Genomic DNA, 19,506 nt, shown 5'->3' with positions numbered 1-19,506 from the left:
GGCAAAGTTTCATCGTCTGATGTGTCCGACAACCGCACTGACCGCACCGTCGTTTGGCCGCAGCTAATGTGACGTTCTCTGACGTTCCCTCCACGGAGGCGGCGCTGGCAGGCCGGTTTCTCGCCGTCTTTTTTTTTCCTTGCCTGCTGCAGTTTGTTGCCGACACGAAATAGTTACCAGTTCAATAAAGTTATCTCGAACGTGTGCTTATTATGCAAAACAGCGCCTAGTACACTAGCACTAAGCTACCGTCGAAATCGGGAGCCGCGACGCGAGGGCCTTTCCGTGGGCAAACAGCACACACCGACCGTCTGAGCGAGGCTGCTCGCTTCGCTTGCACGTTTGCCCTTCGCAACGACTGCGTCGAGTAAACCAATTGTATTTAATTACGGGCTACCTAAGTGCACAGCGTTAATTGTTTTGGCAAAAATAAGCCCTCTTCATCGAGCTCGGGCTGAATCAAGCGCCGTCGGCCGCAGCGTCCGCCTAGCTATGCCTGCCGGCCGTATTGCTGGCTGTCACCGGAGCCGTCAGTGGACAACGCGCCGTCGTGAAGTGTTCTGTCATTTGCAGGGGCATAATTTTATTGACAGTGTTCACGTAAAGCGAAGCAGTGTTGTGCAGAGTTGTTTATATTGCGTTTCTCGACGTGAATATGTACTCAAGCGGGGGGGGGGGGGGGGGGGGGGGCTGGATCTGGGCGGAGCTTACGCGCCGCTCGACCGTTCGGATACACGCACGTTGGATCGGACGCCAAATCGTACCGTGTGTCTCCTGCTTAAAGCTCGCTCATGGTTCGGCGTAAGTCCCTGTATATTCTTTATAAATAAGGAAGCCTACCTAGGCACTGTAAACCCAACAATTGGGGCCTAAATGCCTGCCCTCCTCCCAGCTGCGGCTTCGTTTGAGCGACAAAGTCCGATTTCGAAGGCCGTGCTTTTGCAAACTGCATGCCACTGAAGCGGTTGCGAATCTTGAAGGCGACATCCGCTTCATTTTTTTTTAATATATACAGTACATTTTCTTAAACTTCGTATAAAAAAGTGCATATTTATACAAAGTTAACACTTTTGGACCCAAGAAATTTGTTAAAGTGTCCCTACCGATTGTTGTTAGGAAAAAACACGTAATTTTCTCATTTACGATACATTTTTCTAAAAACCGTAGAGTGGCGCCACTGCAGTATTTGTTTGGTCGACATACCACGTTGGTTGTAGTGAATGCACCTTGCAGTAAGGCGGTATTTGAGTTATATTTTAGAAGTGCCTAGACAAAATCTGCTCCTTGTCGTGTGCAGTAACCATCGCAAACCCTCCGGACTTGTGTAACGCCGTTAGTTCGCCGTGTGTTTCGTGCGATCTACCAGTGTCGACAGTGAGTGTCTTACTACAGCGCCCGTCCGAGCTGCCTTTGTTCTGCCGAGCTGCCTGCCCGCGCTCTCGTGAAAAGTCTGGTACTGGAGCTTCGAATCGTAGTGTATGGAAGACTGTTGAAGGTTGTGCTTTTGTGGAGCTGGAGTTCAACGGAAGTTCTACAGTGCTTGCGCCAGAAAAACGTCGGTGCCTCGGTACCTTTGAGACGAAGGAGCGTTGGCCAAGTCTTTTTGAAAGGTAAGCAAGTTTGGCCCTTGCGCGCATTCTTGAACTTATGATTTACGTAATGAACGTTGTGTAACTAGCTAGAGCAACGCGCTTTCTGATCGTAGGTTGGCCGTCTTGCTGTGCACATTTAGCAAACAATTTCACGAAGGCTTCCTCTGATGTTACAGCGTACTTGCATTCTGCTGTAAAATATATGCTACCCGCCTTGATTGCTATGCCTGAATGGGCACACAATTATGAAAACACTGAAAGTTGCTGTTCGTTCGGTAGTTTTCTGGCAAGAAGTTATTCGTTATATATGCATTCCCGCAAGTACAGTACATGTGTAATGTGTCCGTCGATGTATCATGGGCTTCGCGCGTTGGCACACGATTCCTATGTTTGACGCTTAAGCAGATAGAAGCTTGTATGAAGATTTTTCTATGTATACAGTTTGGTTTGGATGACCACGTCGCGAGAACCTGTGTATTGTTTATGTTCTTGAGTGTCTTCGCGTATTTGTCTTCTATGTTGCAGACCCGACATAGGCCGATATTACAGTAACGAAGTTTATTTTTAATCGAGACATTTCTGAGACCGGCCTTTAAGAAAGACATAGACCAACCAATTCTTACGAACGGGATGCCAGCTCTTGCAATCGTAGGTTATACGGCAGTGCGTAATAAAGTAAGGACTGCGATTTTGTAGCGATACTTACCCCTCGATTCTATACCACTCTTGTCGCCCACCGCAAACGGCCGGCTGTTCCAGTACGTAGCACGGGCCGGGGCGACGGTCAAACCACTAACGAATAACGAAAAGGAATAGCATCGCTACAAAATCGCGATCTAGCTTTCAGAATGCTTTTCATGTGCTTAATATTTTTGTTTAATCCAATGCGCCACGTTTTACTGCATATTTGAGTTTTGTTTTTGATTGTCCTGGTAGCCTGTTGTTGCTGATTTCGTTCCTTCCTGAAACTTCGCTTGTTACAGAATATCAGTGTAACCTCCTTAGATATAACAAAGAGACATTTGTGCAACCAGACGCAAATTCATGCAGCTGGCTGTGTGAGGCTCTCTTTGCAATTCCACATGACACTGGTAAATCACAAATTCCCAGGTTCACAACACAATAAATTAAACATTTCTTACTTTTGAAGGCTATGCGGATTCTGGAGGCATCCCTACATCAAGCAGGAACCTGCTGCACTGCTGGAAGCTGGACAGCACGACAATAAAGCACGTGATCTGTGTGCTTTCTCAAAGGTGCGTACAAAACTGGCGCTGCCTTTCGAGTTGTAGGACACATTTGTGTAATATGCAATCATTTTACTGTATTGCCATTTTCAGGATTTCTAGTGGCTGATCACGAATTTTATGTTTTGGTGGAGTGCCCTCAGTTTAATGAATTTACCTAAAGTAGCCTCCTCTGAGTTAAATATAATTGGACGCTTGAGTAATTATGCCTTATATACTCCATATAGACTATATTAATCTAGCCAAAATGCCTTTTTAAGAACCATGAATTGAGGTTTCGTGTCTCGAAAAATGCGTTGTACCGCCTAAAGACATGGTTTAGGCAAAAGTGCCTTAAGCAATGCTTTCGCACAAAAGTTGTATCATCAAGAGCTTCATAGAAGCCTGTGTGGTCGGTATGAAACATGACAAAGAAAGACATAGACCAACCAAATACAACATTAAAAGCAATACATTTTGGCTTCCATATGGAAGCCTTGTTCACAATAAGGCTAAAAAAAGTGGAAGTGCATATTTAATTAAGTTAGTTTTAGCATAAGATGGGCGTGGGCTCCTTGGTTTCAGATAAACGTGTGTCCTGTTGATTGCATCTCCAGGGAATCCGGGTACAGGCATGGCTTCCAATTTCTTTCCTGGCCGATTATGCTAGACACTATCCAGTCACTATTGTGTTTAGGCATTGCTGCATGCTCTGCCAAAGCATTTGATGCCACTCTTTTCTCATCCACGTAGTTCTGATGTTGGCATAGCCATTGTTTAAAGTTGCCCATTGCCCTAATGTAGATAGTATTCATATACACATGTTATGTTTCAAAGGTCAGAATTCATGTCAGTAAAATTTTTGATACGGGTTGTTACTGGGATGGCTACCTCGTTGGTTTAGCATGGCTTGTCACTGGGATTGCTCTCTTGTTTGTTTAGCTTCTTGTCGGGTTCTTATGGATTTGATTTTGTGCACAATGAGATGTTACACACACACCTTGCATATACATGAAAAAAAGGTTTACAGCAGAGATAACATATATGCATGGGCATATATATGTGTCAATAAAATACCCAAGCCTCATTTCTGCCTACAGAAAAAGAAGTTATTTCTCCTTGAGGGCATGACTGCTTCCAATAATGAACCTCCAAGGGAAGGTTTTCTCTAATCCCCATTTTTGATATCTACATGCTTATGTGGCATGTACAAACTGGACGAGTGGTCTAAATTTTAAATTTGAGTAATAATTGCAATAAATAACTCATTTCACCTGTCTCCTAATGACTCTAAAATTCTATGCTTCTACCTTGCCAAACCTTTTATGAAATTAGTTTGATGAGGCCCAATATACAGGGCTTTCTAAATTGAAGGTATCAGTACCTATTAAAGACTGTGCTAACTATGAAAATGCTGCTTGTGTATGTGGTTTATTCATTTCTCAGACAAAAGCTTTACACCCAAGTGCAGTCAGTAAATCGAAAACAATTGCGTCTTGTTCAATAGTTCTCGAGCACTTGTGCGTCACTATAGTCGGATACAACTTTAGAAAAAAGGGGAGGCCCCGCCCAGATGACTGAAGCGCGACGTCCGATTGCCTCCGCGACTAAAATAATCCCGCTCAAAAAATCGTGCTTCGGAAACGCGCAATTCTCGGTATAAATAAAGACTTTGATGACTGGATTAGTAGAGCTCTCATGTGCTACAGCACATGCCAGATCGCGACAGAAAAATAACCCCGTGCCTTCCACAACGCTGCCCGTCGTCTGCTCTTTAGCTTCATTGCAAGTGGCAAAAGTAGAAAGAGCAACTCTGCATGGCATTTGTGCTTGTTTACATGTACACGGCAAATTTACTACTCCTGTTCCGAGCTTCAAATGAATCAGTTGCTACTGAACAAGTACTTATATAAAACAATGCATTTATCGCAACCATTACAAACCCAAGATGCTCAGTGTCAGCGAAAGCACCGGGTTAAAGGTGAGGAGGGAGGTCAAAGCTTCGCATATTTCGGGTGGCAAACTGTCGACACCCTCGTGAAAACGCCCACAAAATGTGGAGAAAAGAAGAAGCAGCACGAAGTAGGACACATGTGCGCTGAGGTCGTGTGCACGATTTCTTTCACCACAACGAGATACCGACGATCGAGAAGATCACTAACGAGTTCTCGAAGCGTATGTGGTGTTATGTTTGTGCCCTGGGATTTGCCTGACGGAAGGCCAGTGCTATGGTTTGTCGACCGTGGAGGCAGCATTCATCCCTGCATGGTGCCTGCCTGCTTCGGACACGACTACGTGCACGGCTCGGGTTTCCTCGCGGCTGCACGGCATCCACGACGGAAGCAGCCACCGGATCACGGACTGCTTTTCGGCCCCTCCCCGTCCCGGCAGCAATGCAACCCCCCTCCCCCTCGTTTGTCCGGCGGCGCCCGCACCGCAAACGACTCCCGCTGTGTTGGGGACAGTTTCCAAAGGAGGGCTGTGTTTCGACCCAGTGCCTTGCGGTTGGTTCCCTTTGTCCTATGCGGGCCATAAAACTTGACCGGCGCACCATTCTGACCGACCGCCAAATCGTCCCGACGCCGCAGCGCGGTTCAAGGAAGCGCCGGCCACCGAGAGCGGCATTAGGACACCGGAGGCTGCCCGGACCCTCTCTCTCTCGACCTTGTTTCGTCCTTGGGGACTGTCTGGGGGATCTTTGGACTAAGGGGTGTTATTTAAGCAGCTTGCAGCTGCTCTGTTGGTCTCTGTCCTGATAACGACGACAACATGTAAACATTGTATAAAGAATTATTCGCAGAGAAAACTCTCCTCGTCTCTGACTCTGCGTGAAGCGAGGTACAGACCTCCTGCCAGCCACACATACCTCGGCAAACGCAACAATGGATCTCCCATCACTGAAGCGGTGTACTGTGTGTCAAGCACAGCAGCCAAGCATTCTCCCGTGGCCTCTCAAATAAATAAGCAGTTCATTTGATGATATATTCCTTTTAATGGAAGCCCAATTCTGAAAAAGCAACGTCCTGCACAGATCATGCTCAATATAAGCGTTGGCATGGAAACGTGCTGAAATGCCGGAAAATCTGAATGCAAATGCAGTTATTAATCCTGAATAACTATGTGGGGTCCGAAATGCTCATTCGGGCATCCACTGTCCAGCTTCACACGAAAAAGCAGTAGTCAATGTGAATGAAATTGACAGCCACTCTTAGCAGCCTGCACGCCAAAGCACATTGTGCTTTGCGTGCAGTTGTGCTGCCCCTACTGTTTTTTCCAGCCCGTTGAGATGAATAATGCCAATGTCAGAAGGCCCAATACTCTATTGGGCAGCCACCTATGAGCATGACGGGCCCTGTGATGAAATAACAGTCATCAGGGCACGCTTCAAAGGCACCTTTAGCAGTCTGCACGTCAAAGCCCAGTCAAGCCGTCACCGCTGTTGGTGAAACGGCAGCAATCAATGCGAGAATGACAGCCACTGTTGGCAGCTTGCATGCAAACACACATTCATGTGGTGGCATTGTTTATTTTGGTTACCTGGCCTAGGCAAGTAATGCGAATATGACAACAATTATCAAACATCATTAGCTTAGTTAGGCCCAATATACTCAGTCGGGTAGCTATTAATAGCAGTAGTCGAGGGCACGCTTGAAAGGCACCATTAGCAGTCTGCACGTCAAAGCGCAGTCAATCCGTCGCCACTTTTGGTGAAATGGCAGCAATCAATGGAGAATGACAGCCACTGTTGGCAGCTTGCATGCAAACACACATTCATGTGGTGGCATTGTTTATTTTGGTTACCTGGCCCAGGCAAGTAATGCGAATAAGAGAACAATTATCAAACATCATTAGCTTAGTTAGGCCCAATATACCCAGGCGGGTAGCTATTAATAGCAGTAGTCAAGGGCACGCTCAAAAGGCACCATTAGCAGTCTGCATGTCAAATCACAGTCATACCGCAGCCATTGTTGTATTTGTTTATCTGACCGGGCAAGTAACACCAATGTAAGCACAATTATTCACCCTGAATAGCTCTGCTAGCATTGTGCTAAAAAATGCTGAGTGAAGTTGAATGTGTTTTATTGAGGCAATTATTTAATTCACAAGCCATCGGCATGTCGATCAACGGCCAGGTTCAGACAATGTCATTTGTGAAGTGATAAAGGGTGAAAGTTGCAAAAGCTCTTAGTGCACTGCTTTGCTGGGCTCCATTCACTGAATAATGTCTTTGCAACGGCGAAAGCGTCAGACAGAAATCACACCCCACTGCACATTGTTATTCGTGCTGAAAATTTTCACCATCATATGTGATAGGCAGTGAAACCGTTTGTTTACTAAGACTGCATGCATGAAAAATTCAACAGCATAGCAAGGTGTTTCACAATATGCAGCCTTTCATGTGCACTTCTGGCTAGCTGCCACATGCACTGACGCATAAACATGAACAGAGGTAAGAGGCAAAGTTACTGTGCAACCCACATGACGCTTTTAAGAAAATGTATCTCTAAACCTTTCTGTTTTGATAGGCGATCAAAATTTGTTTTGAGCAAGTTGGTTAGTCACATTGCAGCAACAGCACAAGAAACAAGGACAGAAAACGCAGCGAGTAGGCAGATTGAGAAGACGAGGTAGACCAGCGAGAAAGGTTTTAATGAGATGGAAGAGGCCAGTTGTGCAGTGTACAGGAGATAGTGCTTTGAATGAGATTGGCTAATGAAAATGTGTAAAGACTTTGCTGAAAGAAAACTAGCAAAAACAAATGCTAATATAAAATAAAAGGACAAATATGAGTAAGTGCAAACACGCATGGAAGCAGGAACGCTGGCAACACAACTTATGCGTGACTGTGCCACAGCACGCATTCTACAGCTTGCGTGCGCGGTGAGCACTGGTGGAAAGAAATCAATCGACGGTGCTATACACAACGCTCGAACACCGCTGTTAGACGCTCGGCTATCTCACTGTTGACAACAATCATTCACGCTAAGTTGACGGCGACAAATCTTTGCATTGGAGGCTTCTTTTGCAAATATTTTCTGTTGAGACGCTCGTAGGTTTGTTTCACGCACGCACGCTTTTCTAATTTCTCCTCAGAATGGTTTTGCTCCATCACTTTACCCCGTCCGACGGAAAATGCAGCGACACGGTACACGAACTCACCCGCAGCTGACAGCAGGCACCAGACTTTGGCAAACTTTTCTTGTCCTAACTTCACTCGGGAGCGAAATAAAAAACATGGAACAAACAGGCAGGATGTGTGTATGCAGCAGTCACCGAGACATCCTGTTTTCAGGCAAAGCATAGCGCAGCATCAGCAGTGCTCGCTGCAATGTTTTCTCGCCGGATCACGGCTTAGAATACATGCACGCAGCACAGATGCCGCATCGTAAGCTCGCAGTAATATTTCCGGCATGATAGACAATGACAAACTGTTTGGGAATTCACTGTGACGAGGCATTGACGCGCACAGCTGACGCGACTTGGCCTAGTTCGAAGCCCGGGCGGCCATCTTCTCCGACGGCGGGCCACCGGCCGTCCGGCGCATGACATCAGTCCAGAGTGCGCAACCATTAGTGGATGCTCGTGTGCATCCGCCTCGGAGGAGTAAACGCCTCTGTTTTTCTAAAGTTGTATCCGACTATAATCGAGCACAGCTTGACCCTTGACCTAATACTAAATCAGGCTTGAAGCTTTCAATGTCTGCTAATCGCTAGAACAGCACCAGATCTCATTCTGTGCCAAGGGGTGGAACGCATTCGCTTAGAGCTAGGCAGATGAATGTCTTTCTTTCGCATTGAAGTTCCCAATACTTTCTAGTCTTAGGTGAAAGTACACAGCTCAGCACAACGCACGTATGGTATACGTAAGGGTACTTTGTTCTTTAAACCATATCAACAAGAAGCAGCTACTTCCGTTTTTGCACACCTTACCCTATTTCCTAACCTTTCCTTGATCAAAAGTGTAGAAAATTAATCTGTGCTTGTTCTATTGTTTCACAGGTAGACATCGGCGACGGTGTTTATGTTGAAAAGTGCCTGCTGAAGAGGCTGCGCCTGGATGCTAACAACTCAGGCTTTCAGTTCGCGGGGGGCCTCCTTAAGGCTCCTTTTACAAAAGAAGAGGTTGAAGGGAGGCGCTACACATGGATGCGCAGCGATTGTTTGTGACATCGTCACTGCTGGCAGGCCTGGCCTGCCTTTTCGCTTCGTTCTGGGTCTTCCGCGTTATCTACTTGAAAAGGCCCACAGGGTTTTGACATTTATTGAGCACTGCTTTCTGGATTTGAGCTACACAAAGCTGCAGGTGAAAGCATTGGATTTAGTCAATATTTACAAGAACTATTGCTAGGCAAAAAAATTTTCAGATGCATATCCTCAAGAAAGTTTCTGTAAAAATTATTTTGCCTAACAAAAGCACTCGTGGGTTCTGTGGCTGGCAGCTTGCCCAAGCCATGTAGCACAGTGCTTGCTTTAAAGGGACACGAAAGGGAAAATTTATTTGAGCGTTATTAAATCATTTTTCTACAACACCGAAAAAACAACTCCCTCTATGAGAATTGGCTTGATAAGCCAGATAACTTGCAAAAACGAAAACTGGTGTCGCCACCACCACCTTATAATTCCTGCACCAGCTCGCTGTGATATGGAATTTGACGGTGTCTGTTCGGGTCTAGCTAATGTTCTACTGGCCAATATTGATGAATTCTGTTGTAAAGGTGTCAAAGAATATACTTAGTTGAAGTATGACTCCACACTGATGTGCGGGCACTGCATAAAACTTGAAAGTTAAATCTTCATTTTCTCATCTATTAATCCGCTTATTGCCACAGTGTTCATGAATACAGTTCTGAAAGATTGTTTTATCAGTCTAAAATGATTTATTGTTTCTCTTTAGTATCTCTGTAATGGACCTTTAGCAACAAAATGTGTGTTAGTTTGCGACAGGTATTCTCAGCGGGGGCAAGAGCACCAGCAGCATGCTCAGTGATTCTGTACCAACTGATAATTTGAAGGATGTCCTGTGCCACTAGGGTTAGGCCAACATGGCTCTGTGTTAATCACCACAAGTGTATTATGCAAAACTTAATGGCCCAGAAATTGGTAATTCAGGGGGGAGTTGAATTAGCTGTTTATTTTTTTTTCTTCTTTATCATGGACTTCTCACATTACACTTTGTCACAACGCATTCACTTTAAAGTAACTGGAGAATAAGGTGGTTTGGTATTCAGACATGCCTTCTGTGTGTAAACAGTGTTAGATGAGCAATACAAAGATACACCATAGATGCTGACTGGCAACATGAAGGGGTTTGAGGGCAGCTACGAATATACATCCTTGTAGTCATACCTATAGCGCTATGTTCAATTTGTCACACAAGCATATGGCATCCATCACAACTGCATGCCTAGAAAAAGACAAGGGCAACACACTCAATTACCTTTTATTCTATCTAAGAAGCACTACAATATTTAGGCAACGAAATTGACATCTGGCTTGTACCCATAAGTACTGCAATGCAGTTGTATAACATGTTCCTCTTGTGTGGAAAAAGGGCTGCATACGTTTTCTTTGAGCACAAGGGGGAGTGGTATCAGTTAAAGCCCCTCCATCCACGCGCCACTGCCGCTTTCTTAAGTAGCGACAACCTTTGTTGTGCGCCGCCTTTTCCCCTGACATCAAATCCGGTTCCAGCATTTCCAGTTTCAAAGTTTCCGGTTCCGGCGTTACCGCTTCCTGGAGTTGTGCTGCGGGAATTTCCACTTTGACTGCCGATGGTGAGATGCCCACGCGTGCTTAGCAGAGCTGTGGTAGTCACCATGAGAAGAATGCAAAGGCGACAAGCTGTTGCATTCCGCTGAAGTAGTAATTCGCGGTCGCTGTTTTCTAAATGCACGAAAAATGGCAGTGGTCTCCAAGCGCCCAGGCACTACATTCCACTGTACGTTGTCTCGTGGCACAACCCGTCGCAGGTTGACGCGAAACAGCGAACACGATCAGATCGCTGGTTACAATAGGCGGTGGTACTTGGATGGAATCGCATTCACAGTTTAAACCGCAGCTGGTGCAATTAAAGCCTCTCCATCGACGCGAAAGTAAACAACGTTAAGAAAAACATAGCGTTACTTCCACTCGGAACAGGAAGCTGCAGCTACGGAAGTTCCGCTTGACGCCGGAAGCTAAGGGGGCGAGTGGCAGAGGAACGTGGAGGAAGAGGGTAGGTTGGCGGTACTTAACCTGGTCGGCAGAAACGTGTATGGAGGGGCTTTAGTATCAGTTAATGGCTGTTTTCACATATATGTTTTGTCGTGTGTATTAGCAATCACCACTTTCCTTATCTGAGTGAGGTCATTTTTTAGAAAGTTTGAAAGTTTATAGAACATGTTGCTCATGGTTGTTGCAGTTTTCTTCCTAACTATCCATTCATTGCACTGTGCACCCATGTTTTGGGCAACTAGCTGTTTGAAGGTCAGCATGCTATCGATGGGTCTAATGATAATCTCTAGTGCCCTCTCATTTGCTTGTTGCAATACTTAAGAGTTAGATTTTGTATATTGTGTCACTGGTTTATTTTCACTGTACTTTAGTTTCACTACATCTTGAATGTGTTGTGATAGTTTTTCTTTTGCAATGAAAGATATGGTGGGCAGTTGCCGACACTAATGTTTCGCTGGGCAGTAATGGTCATTAGCAGCAGATGCTAGCTGCCCTTAAGTGCAATGTTTTTATGTTGCATAGTATTGTTCATGATCCATTGAATGCACTGCACGCGCATGTTGTGGACAACTGCCTGTTTGAAGAAATTATCTGCATATTCAGTGGGTCTAATGTGAACATCTCTACTACTGACAGCTTCACTACATCTTGAATGTGTTGTGATAGTTTTTATTTTGCCGTGACAGATGTGGTGGGCAGTTGCCGGCACTAATGTGATAGTACGAATGCTTGCTGTATTTACCACATGGTTGTTTCATTTCGTCTGAGGCAGTAGTGGCCGTTAGCAGCAGATGTCATTTGGCCTTAAGTGCAATATTTTTATGTTGCATAGTTTTGTCCATAATCATCCATTGAATGCACTGCAGACCCATGTTCTGGACAACTGCCTGTTTGAAGGAATGATCTGCATATTCAGTGTGTCTAATGTGAACATCTCTAGTACTGCCTGTGTATTTGTGAGTTAGATTTTGTATTGTGTGTCATTTTGTTTTCGCTGTGCTTTAGTTTCACTACATCGTGAATGGGTTGATAGTTTTCCTTTTGCAGTGAGAGATATGATGGGCAGTGGCCGGCACTAATGTGATAGTACGAATGCTTGCTGTATTTACCACATGGTTGTTTCATTTTGTCTGGCGCAGTAATGGCCGTTAGCAGCAGATGCCATTTGGCCTTAAGTGCAATATTTTTATGTTGCATAGTTATGTTCATACTAATCCATTGGATGCACAGCACACCCATGTTCTGGACAACTGCCTGTTTGAAGGAATGACCTGCATATTCAGTGGGTTTAATGTGAACGTCTCTAGTACTGACTGTATATTTATCAGTTAGGTTTTATATTGTATGTTGCTTGTTTTCACTGTACTTTAGTGGAATTGCACATTGAATGTGTTGTGATGTATTTTATTTTGCTATGAGAGATCTAATGGGCAGTTACCAGCCCCCAGTCTGTGTATTAGTACAAATATTTATTATGCTTATCACAGCATTTTGTAAGGCTATAGTTTTGTGATGATTAACTCATGCCTGACTTTTTTATGAGAAACATGTCACAACTAATAAACAATCACTCATGCTTGGGATCCATGAAATCATCCTTGTAATCTTTCAATTGTCTTCGAACTACTTCCACATCAGGCCCAAGAAACTCCAGAACGCGCTTGAAGAATTACTCTCGGAAAGAACCGAGAAAACCTGATGAATGAGGTAAAAAAATACTCCGAGATCAGCTCCAAGAAACCACAGTATGGGCTTGAAAATTTCTCTCAGGTAGAGCTACGAAACCTTGATAACGAGGTAAGAAAATACCCCGACATCAGTACCAACAAACTCGAGAATAGGCCTGAAAATAACTCCCAGGAATAGCCTAGAAAACTGGATGAATGATGTAAAAAAGTAATCCCACATCACCTCCAAGAAACTCCAGAATGGGCTTGAAAAATTACTATCAGATAAAGCTGAGAAAAGTTAATGAAGGAGGTAAAAAAATACTCTCACATCAGACCCAAGAAACTCGCGAATGGGCTTGAAAAATAACTCTCAGGAATAGCCGCTAGAACTTCGTGATGGGAGTAAAAATATAGTAGCACTATCGTCCATAAAAACCTTCCCACAGATTAAAAAATTACTCTCGTTTCTACATGCAAAAAACTTGGTCAGCATGGTAGTAAATTTTTACCTCGACTGGTACGTAGTAAAAAAAAACCAGAAACGGGAATGCGATACAGGACGAGCGGTTTACTCCCGTTTCGCGTTATTTTTGTTTAGTGTGTAGTTTGAATTCGGCGTTTGAGGGTCCCGCCTAAATTTTAGGGTTACTAGTGTTAATTTTGTTAAGCCAAGAAGATCCCCTCTCATTTAGCAGGATTCCCTCCATGATTGCTGAATTTGTCAGCACGAAATTGCTTCAAAAATTTGCATAGCGAAATGCAGCATTTTTCGTTTCTGCACTTATGTTTTCTTTGAAGCCTAGCGGGTCTAAAGTGAGAGCCAAGGTACGTCATCTCGGCGCAGAGCCGTGTTGTGGGGTTCGTTTTGCAGTTGCTTGTCCTTGTTGGATGTTTTGGGGCGGTGTCATCATTACACAAGTGGTTGCTGCGAGCCAAGGCACCAACCCCTGGCCACCAGCTGTTCTCTTCCTGCCCAGCGGTCGTGAGCGCTGGACAGTCGAGATTTTGCTGGCCATGGAGGCGGTGTTAAGAACGTCCCAGCTGAGGTGCAAGTTTTGCCAGCCTGTTGCGACAGCGGCGTCAACTTTCTTGGAACGCCACCGTTACGCTCTAACCTCGTCGGCGTTGTGACTGAATGCGTTGGGCGGACCAGCTATTGTTACTGAGCCGCCGCCACCGCCCTGGTATGCCGCGGGGGAGTGCTCGCGGGAACGTAGTTCGAGGCTCCTTCCCACGCGCCGTCCAAGACGCAAGACAATGGGCACCCGGCCGCGCCGCAGGGGTCAGCTCGGGGAATAAAAGCCACCTTTCCTGACACAAGCCCTGAGTTCTACGAAGTCCGTCTGACGTCGGCTCGGGACCGTGAACCTCGCGCAACGTAGTGAGTGTGTGAGTGTGTGTGTGTAAATTGTTACGCAGAGAGGCGACTTGTTTACGATGACTGGACGGCCGTTTCCGTCCCCTAAGTATTGGAGGAGGACCGAGTGTTTATAAACCGCTGTTGTGCGGATGCTCAGTACTTTCTCAAGCAGCCATGTTAGACTGATGTACTTTCTCAAGCAGCCATGTTAGACTGATGTACTTTCTCTCGCAGTCATGCTATACTGATGTAGATACTGTAAGTAAACCCATATTCCTCGTTCTCGATGAGAAGCAGTCCTTCCCTTCATCAACGTCCTCAGCGTGGATAAGTTGGACGACGGCATGGGCCAGCTACCTTCTAATTCATGCCGGACTCCAATCTTGACAATGGGTTACGAGCGATGCGATTGAGCCCCCAATCCTAACAACGGCTAGCCTAGCTTGTTTACTTCGTAGCATGAAAAAGAAAAAAAAAGAACCGTATCAAAAGCCCAGAGTCCATCATCGCTCGTCGCGACTAAACGCTCTTAGGATCATAAGTAATTGCCAGGCGACGAGCGGCTAAGCTTTATCAAGAACACTGATAACGCCGGTGGGACAAGCATTGTAGCAAAGTTCAATGCGCAGGGATAGCTTTTAATTATTTTAGTTTCCTTGTTGACGTCATCACGCGTCACCGCGGGAAGGTTGAAATGTTTAAGGTCAGTACGCCACGTGGTGGCACTCACGCGAACTAACCCCTCGTGTCCAGAAAAGCTGTATATGTTACGAAGTAACAGGTTTGTTCTTACGCACATATTCTAGCACAGAAAAAACTTGACTATACTTCCGGACAACTTTCTGTGGCAATGAAGGGAAAGCTACGGGAACGTGGCTGCTGCACATGTGTTATGGCGCCAAGTAGTCCGGCAGTGTTTGACAGTGCTTTTGGGTGCTCGGAGCAGACGCTGAATCGACACAGCTTCACGTGCGACGGTTTCGCGTTTGCCCCGACACGAAAGGGAAAAGCCACAAAATAAGTAAACGTTTAGATTCAGTTGTGTGTTATATCTTATTTAACTGTTTTTAATAAGGTGTTTATGTTTCCTCTTCTGCAGCTTAAACTAATGTGGATGAAAACATGGAACTCTTTTCAGAAGAGCTCTCACTTCTGCGCACTTTGCCTCTGTACATTTCCCTTCATTGCCACCGAAAGTTGTCCGCGATTACAGGTAAGTTACGCACTTCCCTGGTGAGATATGAGGTAGAAGTTATGCGCTTACGGCGCCATATTTAAGCAAGGCAAATTTAGATTTGAATATACCAGTTGTGCGTTTAGCAGATGTCTTCAGGCAAGTTTGCGCCCTTTTGAAATGACAAAGGGGATCGATTGGAATGACAAAAATTTGTGCAGAGTGGTATCTTGTATGTTCCGCCCTTTAACAATGCAGCGTTGTAGGTGGAGGTCCTGAAGCATTTCAGAGATCGGCTGCGCCACGTGCGAGCAAATTTGTCTGAAAGAAAGGCTGCTGCATTCCGCACCACGATAATGCTTCCGCGCACTCTGCATTGATAGCGCATGAGTTTCCCGCGCGGGAGTTCTATCCCTGGGCTGAAACACGCTCCTGCGACTTTTTTTTTGTCCCCCAAGTCCAAACTCGTGCTTTGGGGGCGGAATGTCAGTGACGTAACGACAATGCTAAAGGAAACGACACCGCTGCTGTAGCGCTTAACAGCAGAGGACTATTAAGAGTGCCTCCAACAATGGAGGCAGACGTTGAACAAGTGTATTGTGCCTAATAGGCAGTACTTTGAAGGTGAACCCATTGATGTATCGGAAAGTTAGTAACATGAATTTTTTTAAACGCACTGCATAAACTTTTGGGAGAGACCTCGTATATAGTGTTGGAATCGTACCGCTGGCACGAGTTGTTGGGGTCTCGGTGCTGACGCCCGTTAATGCCAATGGGTCGCAAGCCCCAAGGGTAGCGTTGGCCTGGCGGCCTGGGGCACTGGAAGCATCCGAAGGTCCCGGCAAAGCATGAGAAGACTGGTAACAGAACAACTTGTTTATTCTAACATAGCAAAAGAGCGGCCGGTCAGGTCGACCGAATTGGAGAGACGGGAGAGCACGTAACTCAACAGTACAAATCGGAGCCTCTCTCCTGGCGTCCGGGGGCAGCTGCTCTTATACCCTCGGCGTCGCGGTCCAAAAGAGAAGGTCACGGGATGAAGGTCACGGGATGAAGGTCACGGGACGGCGGAGCATGACCCCACGACGGCGCGAACTGTCGGGCCGAGAGACCTGCTGAACCGAGTGTAGTGACGCATCGCCAACCTTCACTTGGGGAGCTCCGCTCCCCTGATGCCGCGCTTTGACAAGCGTGGGCACACACACACACACACACACGAAGACACGTGGCACTGAAACACGCCTGGACACGCTTGGCGGGTAGGCGTTGCGGCGGCGTTGGACGGGCCAAAGTGTCCGCCGCTTTGAACAAAGCCCCGGCGTCCGTTGCATCCGCGCCGGCATTACCGCGCGTTGTAGGCGAAACGTAACAGACCGCCCCGCCGGGGGAAGGAGATCCCGATGGTCAGGGGACTGCATCCGCTGTCCGGAGGGATGTCGCTCGATGATGCTCATAACCGAAGTCGGGCGTCCTTTGGCGTTTCTTGAGCGCAGCGCACAGAGAAGGCCTCGTTCTCACGTTCAGGTGCACACAGGACACTGCAAAGTGACTTCGGGAGAGTTGACATTTTTGTTCTCGTTTCCGGCAAGCGTTAGAACTACGCCGAAAGTCAACCGCTCAGTCAGCAAGCACGGCACAACCCTCACTAAGCCCTGCCAGGCTCTTTCCCCTTTTATGCTGCTGCCTAGTTCCTTACAGTAGTTTGGCAGCACTCAGAACGCGTCCACAAATCGGAAAAATTGCACTAAAAAGCACATCATCACTTTGAATCACTACACAAAAGCAATAGGTTAAAAATCCTGCCTCAGGAAGAAAAACATCAGTAACAAGCAATTTTGAGGCTGATTCCCACGTTAGGGGCTTCGACTTAAGCCATCGGCGTTACCGTTGAGACTCCCCTTTTTGTAACGCACCTCAAAGGAATATTGTTGCAAAGCGAGGCTCCAGCGCAGGAGGCGGCCATTTTTGGGAGAGATGGTCTGCAGCCATTGGAGAGGGCAGTGATCCGTTTCAATGATAAACCTCGAGCCGGCTAGGTAACATGACAATTTCTGAACGGCCCACACGATACACGCACACTCTTTCTCGGTGGCGCTATACGCCTGCTCACGACTCGTCAGCTTACGACTAGCATACAGGACGGGGTGTTCTACTTCTCCATTTTCCCGTTGGCACAGTACAACGCCCATGCCTCGCTCACTAGCATCACACTGAACAACGAACCCTTTTGTGTAGTCGGGCGATCGTAGCACAGGCTGGCTTGTTAGGGCGCTCTTTAGGGCGCTAAAAGCTCTTTCCTTCGTCTCATCCCAGACGACTGTTTGCGGCTCTGTCTTTCTTAGAGCATCCGTCAAGGGAGCCGCGATATCAGAGTACCTGGGGATGTACCTCTGATAGTAGCCGGCGACACCTAAGAACGACCGAATATCGGTCTTCGTGCGCGGTTGCGGGAAGTCTCGCACAGCGGCCACCTTTATTTCAGAGGGGCGGCGACGACCCCGACCAATCACGTGTCCGAGGTAGACAACCTCGGCCTGTGCTAACTGGCACTTGGGAGCCTTGACTGTCAAGCCCGCATCGCGCAGGCGGGTTAGCACTGCCCGCAAGTGCGCCATATGTTCCGGCCAGGATGCGGAGAATATCGCTACGTCGTCTAGATACGGTAAAGCGAATTCTTGCTGTCCCCGCAACACTTTATCCATGAGGCTTGAAAAGCAGTATGGCGCGTTCTTCAAACCAAAACTCAAAACTTTAGGACGGAAAGTCCCCATTGGTGAAATGAACGCCGCATACCTACTAGCCTCTTCTGTAAGTGGAACCTGCCAATAACCCCTGACAAGATCTAGGGTGGAAATAAACTGAGCGCTACTCACTCTCTCAAGGCGCTCCTCGATGTTAGGGATCGGATAAATTTGATCCTTAGTGATGGAATTAAGCCTGCGGTAGTCGACGCAAGGACGAGGTTCCTTGCCCGGTACCTCAACTAAAATCAAAGGGGAGGTATAATCACTCTCACCTGCTTCAATAACACCGAGCTGTAGCATTTTCTTTACCTCAGCCTCCATAATATCGCTCTGGCGGGGTGACACCCGGTACGCCTTGGATCGTACTGGCTCTGGGGAGGTAAGTTCTATGTCATGAGTAAGGACAGAAGTCCTACCAGGCCTCTCAGAGAACAGACCTTGAAACTCTTGTAAGAGCTGGTGTAGTTCGGTTTTCTGCTCAGGCGACAGCGATGCTTTACTTATTAAGTCACTAATGACTTGATCGGTGTCTTTCCTGTTTGTCACTGAGCCTAGTCCCGGAAGCTCGACCGGAAGCTCTTCTAACTTTCCCGCATCGGGAATTTCCTCTCCAGTATCTGGTGCCTTTAACGCTACAGGCTCAATTTTATCCCGTTCGGGCGTGCTCCGAATACCAGCTTGCTGCGCCTCTGACCCTTTTTCATCGTTCCACAACGTCGGTCCCGCAACTACCGCCTTTGCCGCGAGCTCCCGAACCTTCGATCTGGTTAAGGCCTGAACGCTAGCCTCACCAAACAAAAGCCCCTTCTCGCGCAGGAGGTGATCGGACCTGTTCGAAAATAGGTACGGGTACTGGGGGGGCAGCATAGATGACACTGCGGCCTCCGTCTCAAGTGCTCCGAAAGGTCCTTCAATAAGCACTTTTGCTACCGGCAGACACACGCTATGAGCTTCCACTGCTTGCTTGATCCATGCGCACTCGCCCGTGAACATATCGGGTTCTACGTAAGAGGGGTGAACTACATCCATTGTAGCTGCGGAATCGCGAAGCACTCGGCACTCTTTCCCGTTCACGAGGAGGTCTCGCATGTAAGGCTCGAGAAGCTTCATGTTCTCGTCAGTGCTGCCTAATGAAAAAAACACGACTTTTGGTTTTGTTTCTGGGCACTGCGCCGAAAAATGTCCCGGCTTCTGGCACGTATAACACACGCGCACTTGCCTCATCTCGAACCGCTTTCTGCGTTTGGCTTCGGCTGCCGCCGTCTCCTCACGTTCGGTCGGACACTGCGCCGAAAAGTGACCCGGCTTCTGGCACGTATAACACACGCGCGCTTGCCTCGTCTCGAACCGCTTTCTCATGGGCGTGAACTTCGGCCTCTCAAACTTGGAGCCAAATTCACCCTTTTGACCGTCCTTAGCTCCACGAGCCCGACGCGTCACAAACTCCTCGGCTAACTCAGCGGCTCTAGCCACCGTACTAACGTCTGGCCTATCCAAGACCCAGTACCGCACGTTCTCAGGTAACCG

At 47.0% G+C, this 19,506-nt stretch overlaps 1 long non-coding RNA gene across 1 annotated transcript; it reads left to right on the top strand.

Annotated features, from left to right (window-relative positions):
• The first annotated feature begins 1,523 nt into the window (after positions 1–1,523).
• Positions 1,524–9,033, top strand: LOC126524390 (uncharacterized). Its single transcript, XR_011893511.1, has 3 exons — positions 1,524–1,610; positions 2,743–2,848; positions 8,818–9,033. It is a non-coding gene; the product is annotated as an uncharacterized lncRNA (long non-coding RNA).
• Positions 9,034–19,506: the final 10,473 nt, after the last annotated feature.

The sequence above is a fragment of the Dermacentor andersoni genome, chromosome 1, assembly GCF_023375885.2.
Source record: "Dermacentor andersoni chromosome 1, qqDerAnde1_hic_scaffold, whole genome shotgun sequence".
NCBI classification, from domain to species: domain Eukaryota; kingdom Metazoa; phylum Arthropoda; class Arachnida; order Ixodida; family Ixodidae; genus Dermacentor; species Dermacentor andersoni.
Note: the sequence above shows the minus strand (reverse complement) of the source record. Positions and strands in the feature narration are given on the sequence as shown.